The sequence below is a fragment of the Tiliqua scincoides genome, chromosome 8, assembly GCF_035046505.1.
Source record: "Tiliqua scincoides isolate rTilSci1 chromosome 8, rTilSci1.hap2, whole genome shotgun sequence".
In the NCBI taxonomy this organism is placed as follows: domain Eukaryota; kingdom Metazoa; phylum Chordata; class Lepidosauria; order Squamata; family Scincidae; genus Tiliqua; species Tiliqua scincoides.
Window position 1 is genome coordinate 11,147,588 of NC_089828.1, and position 11,311 is coordinate 11,158,898.

The 11,311-nt window shown below is 42.1% G+C and overlaps 1 pseudogene; it reads left to right on the plus strand.

The window, feature by feature from the left end:
- The first annotated feature begins 10,668 nt into the window (after positions 1 to 10,668).
- On the plus strand, positions 10,669 to 10,785 carry LOC136659511 (5S ribosomal RNA; annotated as a pseudogene).
- The last annotated feature ends 526 nt before the right edge of the window (positions 10,786 to 11,311 follow it).

The following is an 11,311-nucleotide window of genomic DNA, read 5'->3' on the forward strand; positions in this document are numbered from 1 at the left end:
CACAAATATGTACCACATCAAATAACTTGGGTGCTAGGGCTTCATTGTTTTCTCATTACGGGGGGGGGGGGGGGTGGGATTAAAAATGAGTTGTTGTCTGAATTATAAGCGTCCAAACTGGATATCCAAGCCTGAGATATGAAAATAAATGCTTATTCAGAAAGGGGGGTTTAAAATTCCACCACTACTTTTGAAAAGTGTGTCTTCGAAGGGACCTGGTTTCCAGCTTGTTGTTGGAAGTGTGTTAGCAATCCATTAAATATATTTTTTGATCATGCAACTCTTTGGCTCCTCGAACCTTGGGTGGTGATTGTTTGTCTTATTTTCTGGTGAGCTAACTCTGTGCTGTGTTGCAAAACCTTGAGGCATGTTGTGTGCTCCTTTTTAGTGTTCCGGCAGCCTGCAACTGAAGTCAGCTTCATTAGTTTCACTGATGGCACATCAGTGCACGGCTGGTGTTGCCGCTTCCTTCCAGCTAGTCCCCAAGCATGACTGGGGCTGCCTTGGTTTGGATAAGCTTGTAAGGATTTGTCAGCCAGATGTGACAAGATTGTCAAGAGGCAAGTAAAGGAGGAGATCTGATATTAATCAGTGCATAGCTTGGAGCCAAACTTTCTCAAATGCAGTGTAGTAACATGTTCTTCTCATTTACTGCGTCTCTTTTGTGGCTACAGATCTGCCACTGTGCGCCTTTGACGGTTAAAGGGAATGCCAGCTAATCGTCTTTAACTGCAAAATGAAAATTGTGGGTGGGGTGGAGAGGATGAGTGTACACTGCTATCCATCCATTAACTTTGCTTTTAAAAATTATAGTGCAGGTTACACCGAGGCTTCAACAGAGTGAAAGTTCTGAAATCTCAGTTATGTCAAAGGAAGGGACTGTGAGTCTGTCACAATTTAGGGGGTGTCACAATGTAGATCGCAGGCCATAATTTCAGTCTTCAGTAATTTGAATTTTTATTTTAGAGATGGTGTTGGCAGGCCAGATGGGCTGTTCTCCCTCTTCTGCTCTTGAGAGTCCATTTAATTAACTTATTTAAATAAAAAAAAAGCCTTGTATATAGTGTCATTGCAGCCATACAAACATCTATGATGGGACACTTTTTGCCCTGAGTTCAATAGGTGAGGATACAGGTAGCTGCATTACTCTACATAGAAATTCACCTTGGATTCTCATTTAGAGTTCACAGCAACAATATATTGCTTAACTGATGCTCTATTTTAGGATTAAGTGAGCTAATAGGTAAAACATCTGTAATCTTTTTGCATTTTTATTAAGACATCCTTCCCCCAGCTGTCCAGTAGAAGACTCCAGGGAACCTCAAGAAGCACTTACCCTGGTGATGTTCCACTGAGTTCAGCAGAACTTAAATCAATGAATAGGTTTATCCATAGTGGGAGGATAGGTCTATCAACAGCTGTTAGCCATGATGGCTAAGTGGAGCTTCCATGTTTGGTGGCACTATACCTCTGAATACCAGGTGCTGAGAATAATCAACCGGAGATGGTCAAATTGGCATTGGCTTCCTTCCCTGCCTGTGAGCTTATAGAAGCATTTATCTGGTCAACAGAGAAAAAAAGAATCCTGGGCTAAAGGAACCCTACTTGGATGTGGTAAGGCAGTTCCTATAGTCTCAGGGCACATGATGTAGCTACCTTGCTAAAGCTAGGTAGGTCTGTCAATGCATGGATGGGAGATTGCCTTTGAACTCTGGGCACGCTGCCTTGAGTTCCATCATGAGGGGGAAAGGTGGAATATATTGAGTTCTTATAGGACTACATGTACATATGAAGCTACCTTCATACTCTTGGTCAGGATTGCCTTTTCTGAGTGGCAGCAGCTCTCTGGGGTTCCAGGTGGAGGTCTTTTCCAATACTACCTGGAAATACTACCTGCAGATACTGATGGTTGCATGCAAAGCATGTGTTCTACCAGAGGGCAGCATCCCCATACCCACAAGCACATGGTAGCTGAGCAATTAATGTCAAATGCTAGTAGCAGCTACACCCATGTTTCACCTAATTACCATGCAGGTTTGAAGCACTACAGCAAACTCATTCCAGCTCTCCTGGCTGATCCTTTCCCCACAGCAGCCCATGGTAACTTCAGCCTGAATCTCCCAGAATTGACCAGGCATGCCCAGAAAGAAACTGAGTGATTGCCCTGAGTGATTCTTGGCTTTGCATCTTATTGCTCATCCATCTGTCAGTGGGTACATTCTCCTAACTGCTTTCTTCTGAGCAGAACCATTGGCCATAGTGGGACCACTGTAGAGTAAGTGATTAAAATGTCAACAACCTGTGATCTTCAGTAATAAGTATTTTACTTATTACTCATACAGCTGGCATTTTAACCAGCACTGTTCTTAATGGTTCATGTGCACTGCTGTTAGATTTTTCCTCCCAATTTTTTAATATGTTGCCATCCATTTTTCTGAAATCTGGTGGCAGTTGGCATTTGCTTGTGAAGAATGACATTCCAAGACAAATTGTGTGAATGCCGACAACTAAGAGATGTACCAGTGAACATCAGCATGAATTACCTCAATGTATTTGCCAGTGTTCCCATGCGTATGTCTAAAAAGTTGGGGGATAGACTTTTTTTCTTCTTCAGCATTCGCAAAATTAATCAGGAACTGGGATGATCAAATGTGACTGTTAACATCATAAGAACATAAGAGCCCCGCTGGATCTGCCCAAAGACCTGTCTAGTCCAGCTTCCTGTATCTCATAGTGGCCCACCAGATGCCTTGGGGAGCACTCAAGACAACAAGAGACCTGCATCCTGGTGCCCTCCCTTGCAGCTGGCATTCTGAGGGAGCCAATTCTAAAATCAGGAGGTTGCACATACCCATCGTGGCTTGTAATCTGTGGTGAACTTTTCTTCCAGAAATTTGCCCAATCCCCTTTTAAAGGCATCCAGGCCAGATGCCATCACTACATCCTGTGGCTAGGAGTTCCACAGACTAACACCACGCTGAGTAACGAAATATTTTCTTTTGTCTGTTCTAACTCTCCCAACACTCAATTTTCATGAAGGGCCCCTGTTTCTGGTGTTGTGTGAGAGGGAAAAGAACACCCCCTATGCACTTTATCCATCCCCTGCAAAATTTTGCATGTTTCAATCAACATCAACAGCATTTTGGACATAACTGGGCAAAGAGCCCATTTTTAATTGGTACTCCTCTCATATTTAGTAGGGAGACAGCCACTGTCCTGATTCACCCTACCATAACATCTTTCCCTGTGGCTGTTTGCTTATATCTCTCTTGTGTCTTTTTGAGATTGTGAACCCTTCTGGAATAGGGAGCCATGTTTTAAAATTTCTTGTGCTATGTAATCCACTTTGAATGTTAATAGCAGTATATAAATATTTTATATTGAGATACTTATTGAGATACATAATATATATTGAGATATCAATTATGAGATATCTCATAAGATATATTGAGATACAGGAAGCTGGACTAGATGGGCCTATGGCCTGATCCAGTGGGGCTGTTCTTATGTTCTTATGTTTAATTAGTATCAGTATTAACACTAATATACACTGCGATCTTACAATATGGTAAAATCCAGCCATGCAGATGCCCTCAGGATATTCTGGACCTAATATTCAGTGAATATTAGGAAGGAATATTCCTAATATCCTCAAGGAAATCTCCTAAGTGTTTTTCTATGCAAAGCACAACTTGCCTTTGAGGTTCTTGAGGTGCTACTTGGGTGATCATAATCAGGGAGGGAAGCATTTGTAATACAAATGAGCATTCTAGCCAGCTTTTACTTGTCATTTGCATTACAAACTAACTGAAGTAAGAACTACTTAGTGGGGGGGGGGGGAAGCCTCTCAGTGGTTTCAGCCTGTATGGCTATCATGTGTGTACCTTTAGTTTGCATCTTGGCAACTGAGCTTACATGTGCACAGTGGCGTAGCTAGAGGGAGTGCCAAGCACTAAGTTTTTCAGGGAGCCTAACCGCAGTGTGCAAGGGGTCCCTCTCTTTTGGAGCCCTTCTAGGCAGTGGGAGCAAAATGGAGACAAATGCCTGGAATGGCTCCAAAGAGGAGGGGCCCCTTGCATGTCGCAGTGAGGCTCCCTGAAAAACTTAGTGCTTGGCACCCCCTCTAGCTATGCCACTTCTCGTGCTCAAAAACTTATAATCTCTTGGCTGTCAGAATCAGAGCTGGATCCAGAATGTGGCAAGGCCAGGCATAGTTCAGAGCACTTGAAAAGGCCAGTGGTGGTGGAAGAGAGTTTGTATACTGCAACCTCAAGACATTGGCTCTTCTAGTTTGGCTCTTTGCTGTAGCAAGTCTCAGGAGCTTTATGGAAGATAAACTTTATTACTAAATTTGTTTGGTAGTTATTTTCATCCTGAGTTGGCTGGGACAGGATTAGAAGGCCTATTTCTTGTTATCCCTGTGTTCCCTCCATTATGCTAGATTAGGAATGGTGGGATCCGGAGGTAATTTTGTTGCTAGCATTTGTTCCTTTCAGGCTTTCCTTTTAATTGCTCATAACTAGCTCAATATTAGTATGTTTAAGCCTAAAACTTGTTCAGCCTCAAACTTGCACCAGCACACAAATACCTTGTTAGCCATTCCATGACTCTGTGTGCCATGGAATTATTATTCCATTTTTTAAAAATGAAGAATTATTTTTTCTTTTTAAAAAATGTACTTTTAACTGTAGTCCTTTAGTTAAAAAAAAACTGTTGATTTTTTTTTAATAGCCAGCTCAAAAATGCCAAGTTTTAGCCCAAGGGAGCTAGTCCTCAGTAAGGAACCCTAACTGCCTGAAAATTAACATGGCATTTCATCATTAAAGATAAATATTAACATCTGTCTTGCTCATCATCAAGAGAAAAAATTTTTGTGTTTTGCTTTTAAATTGTGTAATTGCCTGTGACAGAATGAAATTGCGAAAAAATATTGCACAAGACTCTAACACTGTAGATAACATCTTGTGTATGTGTCCTGTGTGGTTGAGTTTAACATTTTATAGAGTTGCACAAACTACAGTTGTGTGACTCACCTTGGATTAGGATTTTCCTTTTCAATATATTTTGAAAGAGGAAAGTGAAATATTTAAATTGTTATTGTGTCTGGTGCATTATAATGCCCAGCTGACATGAAAATTTGGAGTCTACAGAGCCAATAATTCAGGGACTGTCTGCGTACAAAGTTACCTAATTTTGCATGCAGTGAGGCTTCCCATTCATTTCAGTGGAGGCATAAGCCAGTACATTCATTCTCCTTGGCTATGCAGAGCTGCCTCTTCCACTGTGATAAATAGGAAAGTCTTTGCATGTAGATGTGGAGATTTGGACCAGAACTTTTATCTCCTGTATTTTGTATACACTTAAAAAAAAAAAAAAGCTTCTAGCCATCAACTTAAAAGCATATGTCACTTTTAAGTATCACGTGTGCACTGTAGAAAAGTTCTTGCTGTGTTGTTGGTCTCTACTACATTTTGCAATTTAAATAGAGCAGTAAACTATTAAAACTCTTATGGTACTGGTAGCTCCAATGTGGATTACTAAATGTGTTTGACTGATTCAAGGCAACTTATAAAATCACTTTAAAAAACACAATACAGTACTAACAAAATAAAAATTAAATGGCATCTATGTATTTTAAATATTTGTGTGCTTCCTTTCTATCCCATTACACAGTGATAATTAAGGCAGCTTACACAATTGTTTTAACATGTGAATTTTAAAACAAATAACATCACAATATACAGTTCTACTTAACTAAAAGTAGAGCATCACCCAAAGCAAGGCAAAATTTTTGATGATCTTAACGCTAACTAGCAACTAACTAGTTTTGAGCATCAGGATGGGAATCCCAAAAACTCATTAAAAGGGGGACAGAAAATCATTGCACAAACTCAGATGCATGACACAAAAAAGCATTTTAATCCAGAGCTGAAAGATGTGAACAACAGGGCCAGATCAGCAGTGTCACAATCCCTTTCCTGAGCTAGAGCAAGTCTGACCTGGAGGAGGATCGATCACGTCAGAGAGACAGCCTCAGAGCCCATCCCAGACTCGGACCCCAGACTGCCCAGGAGACCTCAGAGTCAGGGATCCTGGTGCTAGAAACCCTAGAAGTGGAGATCCCTGGGCCTGATCCCCGTGAGGAACCAGCCCTACCATAAGAACATAAGAACAGCCCCACTGGATCAGGCCATAGGCTCATCTAGTCCAGCTTCCTGTATCTCACAGTGGCCCACCAAATGCCCCAGGGAGCACACCAGATAACAAGAGACCTCATCCTAGTGCCTTCCTTGCATCTGGCATTCTGACATAGCCCATTTCTAAAATCAAGAGGTTGTACATACACATCATGGCTTGTAACCGGTAATGGATTTTTCCTCCAGAAACTTGTCCAATCCTCTTTTAAAGGCATCCAGGCCAGATGCCATCACCACATCCTGTGACAAGGAGTTCCACAGACCAACCACACGCTGAATAAAGAAATATTTTCTTTTGTCTGTTCTCTCCCAACACTCAATTTTAGTGAATGTCCCCTGGTTCTGGTGTTATGTGAGAGTGTAAAGAGCATCTCTCTATCCACTCTGTCCATCCCCTGCATAATTTTGAATGTGTCAATCATGTCCCCCCTCAGGCGCCTCTTTTCTAGGCTGAAGAGGTCCAGACGCCGTAGCCTTTCCTCATAAGGAAGGTGCCCCATCCCAGTAGTCATCTTAGTCGCTCTCTTTTGCACCTTTTCCATTTCCACTATGTCTTTTTTGAGATGCGGCGACCAGAACTGGACAAAATACTCCAGGTGTGGCCTTACCATCGATTTGTACAACAGCATTATAATATTAGCCATTTTGTTCTCAATACCTTTTCTAATGATCCCAAGCATAGAATTGGCCTTCTTCACTGCCGCTGCACATTGGGTCGACACTTTCATCGACCTGTCCACCACCACCCCAAGATCTCTCTCCTGATCTGTCACAGACAGCTCAGAACCCATTAGCCTATATGTGAAGTTTTGATTTTTTGCCCCAATGTACATGACTTTACACTTACTGACATTGAAGCGCATCTGCCATTTTGCTGCCCATTCTGCCAGTCTGGAGAGATCCTTCTGGGACCCCTCACAATCACTTCTGGTCTTCACTACCAGAATCACAATCACTACCAAAGGGCCAAATGTTGCATCCTTCTCACTCTGCACTTCAGAACTGACAATGTCAAGAAGAACGCAGTAGAGCAAAGGAATGTAAGATTTCAGACCAGAGCACTGCCCCCTTGAATCTCTCCACCCTCCAGGCAGGGTCTGGGCCTGGCCTCATTCCTCCTCTGGCACTTGTGGGAGAAAGCTGCTCTCCAGGGTACTACAACCTCAACTTGCCTTGCTTTGGAAGCTCCCTCCTGGAGAAGCTTTAAGGAACAGGGAGATTCGTAATCTGGGGGCCAGCTTCAAGGAACAGGGAGATTCATAATCAGGGGGCCACTGTAGAGAAGGCCCTGTTATGTATCCCTAGCATTCAAATTTTCCCAAGTGTGGGCCATGGATAAATCTATATAGAATATTCCAGTGTTTCTCAAAATGTGGGTTGGGACTCAATTTCTGGTGGAAATTCTGGAGCCTCCAATGAAAATCTGGGTAATGGAAAGATCAGAAAATGAATTGCCTCAAACCCTGAGACTATTCAGATAGCTGCTAACTTCCTTGCAAAGAGTTGAGCTCCTGCAATTTGCAAGCTTGTGTAAATATAAGAAGATAAATGAGATCTTTGTGTAAATATAAGGAGATATTGCATTGTGTTGCCCTAAAATTCCATCACACATGACCTACTTATTTTATTTAGCACCACAACTGGGGGCCCAACTGTTGAGCACAAATGTTTAATTTTTTAAAGGCCCCTTAGGGAAATATGTATTTCATTGTGTGGAGATATTGAAATGAATGGGAGAGGGAGAATGTTAACACAGTACAGTATTTTAAAATTTGGGAGGGAACACCTCCCCCCAAAAGTGGTATAAGGTAAGATATTTTTAAAACGTAAATAACAGCACAAACAGTGCAATCAGATTAAACATGATCATTCAAGGGGTGCAGAAATTAATCCAGATTAACAGAGATAATTGGAGATAATTGACAGATAATTGCATTGCACTGGAGTACAATGACATAGGTACAATTCTAAATATCCCCACCAGCCATAATAAAAGATTCCCAAGGGAGAGGGAAAAAGTATCACTTCTGTGAAATGGACAGAGAGTGGTAGAAGAAAAGGAATTTAAAAGGATTTAAAAAGGACAAAGATTTTAGAAGTATGATAAAATGTTTAAGTGTCTGATGGTACCAAAAAAAAAAAAAAAAAAGGATTCTTGAAGCAAAAATTAAAAATCTCCCTTGTTTACATGCTGGCCAATACCAGGCTTGGCAGTATCAGCACAAGCTGTAAATCACTTTTTCTCCCTATCGTGTACTCAGAAAAGAGGATTTGGCCTGTAGATGTTCTAATGACCTAAACTGCACTTGTTGAAGAATTTCTACCTTAATCCAGAAACCGATGGATCTTGATAAAGGTCTGTTTTGCATTGCACACCCCACAAATCTGCCAACCGTCATGTTGGCCAGGCTCGACTCTGGGTTTGATGGACCTCTTTTTCTACCTTTGGAATGTTAACTGCAAAGTTGCCTCTATTTAACCAAGTTTACTGGAACAAAACTACGCCGAAGTTTGCTACTATGTGCTTGTAACTAGTGTCAAGTTTTCCTTACATTTGTTTAAGGCAGCTAAGAAAAAGACTAAGAAGACAATTGAAATGACTTAGAATCAAAGATTGCAATAAAGCAGCATTAAAAACATACAGAATTAAATTATAGCTAGGGAGAATAAGGATGTGTTTGCCTGGTGTTGAAAAGATAACAGAGTTGGCACCAGCTAAGCATTCCTGGGGAGAACATTCCAAAATTGAGATGCCATCACTGAGAATGTTCTGTGTCTGGTTGGTACACACCTCACTGCTACAGGTGACAACATCTGGGGCAAGATCCCTGGTACATGTCTAAATGCACCTGTAAACAATCCTGATCTTAAATGGTGATCTATGAGCCAGGAGGTCTCTGATTCAAATCTAAGCTTTGACAGCTATTTGCAGGATGGCCTTCAGCAAGTTAATCTCTGTCCACCTTCTCTATTGGAGAATAATAGTGAGGGCTACACCACAGAGCCTGTGGTAAGGTTGATGAAGCTGCTTTCTACTTATTTCCTTTGGTTTGATTATTTGGCAGCAAGGAGCCTTTCCAACTCTTATGACGCAAGGGAGGGCACCAGGATGCAGGATTATATACTGTTTCTTGGGAGGACTCTTGAATGTAGGCCTGCAGCCAACTTTCCCCTATATCAAGGGAAGCTGGGGTTGGAGACTGAATTTGGCTTAAGGGTGTGGGTTGCACTTAAGGATCAGGTACAGTTAATTCACTGCGCCTGAATACAACACAGTCCACACAGCCTCATGTAGGCTGTTGCTTCTGGCTGTCCTAGACTAGAAACATTAGTGATTGCGTTTTATAGATAGATAATTACAGATAATTTAAAACAGTATTATCTATCTAATATCAAACTTAGGGACAGGCATTAGAAAACATTAGAAAACAAGAATTTATCCTGATAAACAGAACTCGGTTTCTGTCATTTTCCTCTGTGGCTTATAGCAGCTTTACAGCAGGTGTGATTTGGACAAATGGGTGGTGGGGGGGGGAGAATTATACCCTCTCCCCCCCCCTTAGAGATGCAAACTCAGTGAGTCCTGCTTATTCTGGAAGACTCTTGCAGCTCCTATCCAAATCCCCCCCCCCTCCCGGCACATTTTGAGAAAGGAAAAAGAGGTGGGATTTTCAGGCACAGAGGCTCCCACATCTCATTGGGTCCTGAGAAACAAAATTTTATTGTAGTCTCTTTTATTGAGAGAAATATGAGTAGGTGGGGGGGGGGACGACAGACAGAGCCTGATCAATGGAGAGAGAAAATTAGAACTCATGAACTAAGTGCAGTTATTCACTCTAATGTAAGAGGATGTCTTAATGTGCCTTATTTTAGAATTCCTCCTTGCAGTGTTAGCGGGGCCTGTTTGAGAGTCCCCTTATGGACTCTCTTGTTTATGGAATTCTGATCTAACACTTACCTCTGGGACCAAACACAATTTGGTCTTATGGAAGCAACAGTATCTTAAGACATGCGGTGAGGTAATATAATTGAACTCCAGTTATATATTTGACGTCTCAAGAAGTCAACGAGCTTTGGCTCAACATAACATGCTTCTTTCTCCCCCCCCCCCACTTTAAATGAACCTTATAAAGGAAATTTATGACTTTCTACTGCTCTATTAAAGTGTGCCAACTACTAAGCTAACCTGCTATCTACATTAACAGCGACTGATTCTCCATGTGGGCCGCTGATGTGCATTACATAGCTTTGCAGGGAGCTTTTCCTCAAGGACGCCACTTTATTTTTGCAGCGGTTTCTTAGATCCAGAGTTTTCAACCTTTTCTGACCGATCCTTTTTAACTCCATCCTGAAATATAGTCTCCAGTTTTAAATTCTCACCCTGTACAGCCCATCTTTCTATCATGGCCAGATCCAAAGGGAGACATGGTACCAGTACCAATAATAATAATAATTATAAATTACTAATCGAGACAGCAACTGTTACCCTGCACATGCCCGATCTCGTCTGATCTTGGAAGCTAAGCAGGGTCAGGCCTGGTTAGTACTTGGATGGGAGACCGCTTGGGAATACCGGGTGCTGTAGGCTTATACCATAGTCTTTCGAGACTGAAGGTTGCCAACCAGTGGTAATTACTAATTACATTGTTGTTCAACAAGTTGTTGAATGTCTATCAGGTTGAAAACAAAAACGGTTCAAAATTTAGGTACTGGGTTTCAACGTATTCAGAGTACTTCCTAGGTGCACAGAATACATTTGTAAAACAGAAGAAAAAGTAAAGAAGCCCCCGCCTGGGGACAGTCCAGGACCTCCTGATGCTTGATGCTGTCTGCCCAGTGCTGCCCACCTTGCCCAATGATGTGCCAGCCTCTGTTCCTCCTACTCTCCAGTGTTCTAGCTCAGCAGTCTCCTCCCCTCCACGTTTCCTCTTTCTCTCCGCCCCCTCTTCCTTTTCCAATCCAGGGAGTGAAAGGAGAAGGAGGAGCAGTGGAGGCAAGTAGATGAAGATGGGTGCCCCTCCCCCCACTAGTCTGATGCCTGAGGTAACTGCTTCAGTTGGCCACATGTCACCCCTGCCTAGGGAGTGGCTGTCAGTATAGAATAAAAATCAAGC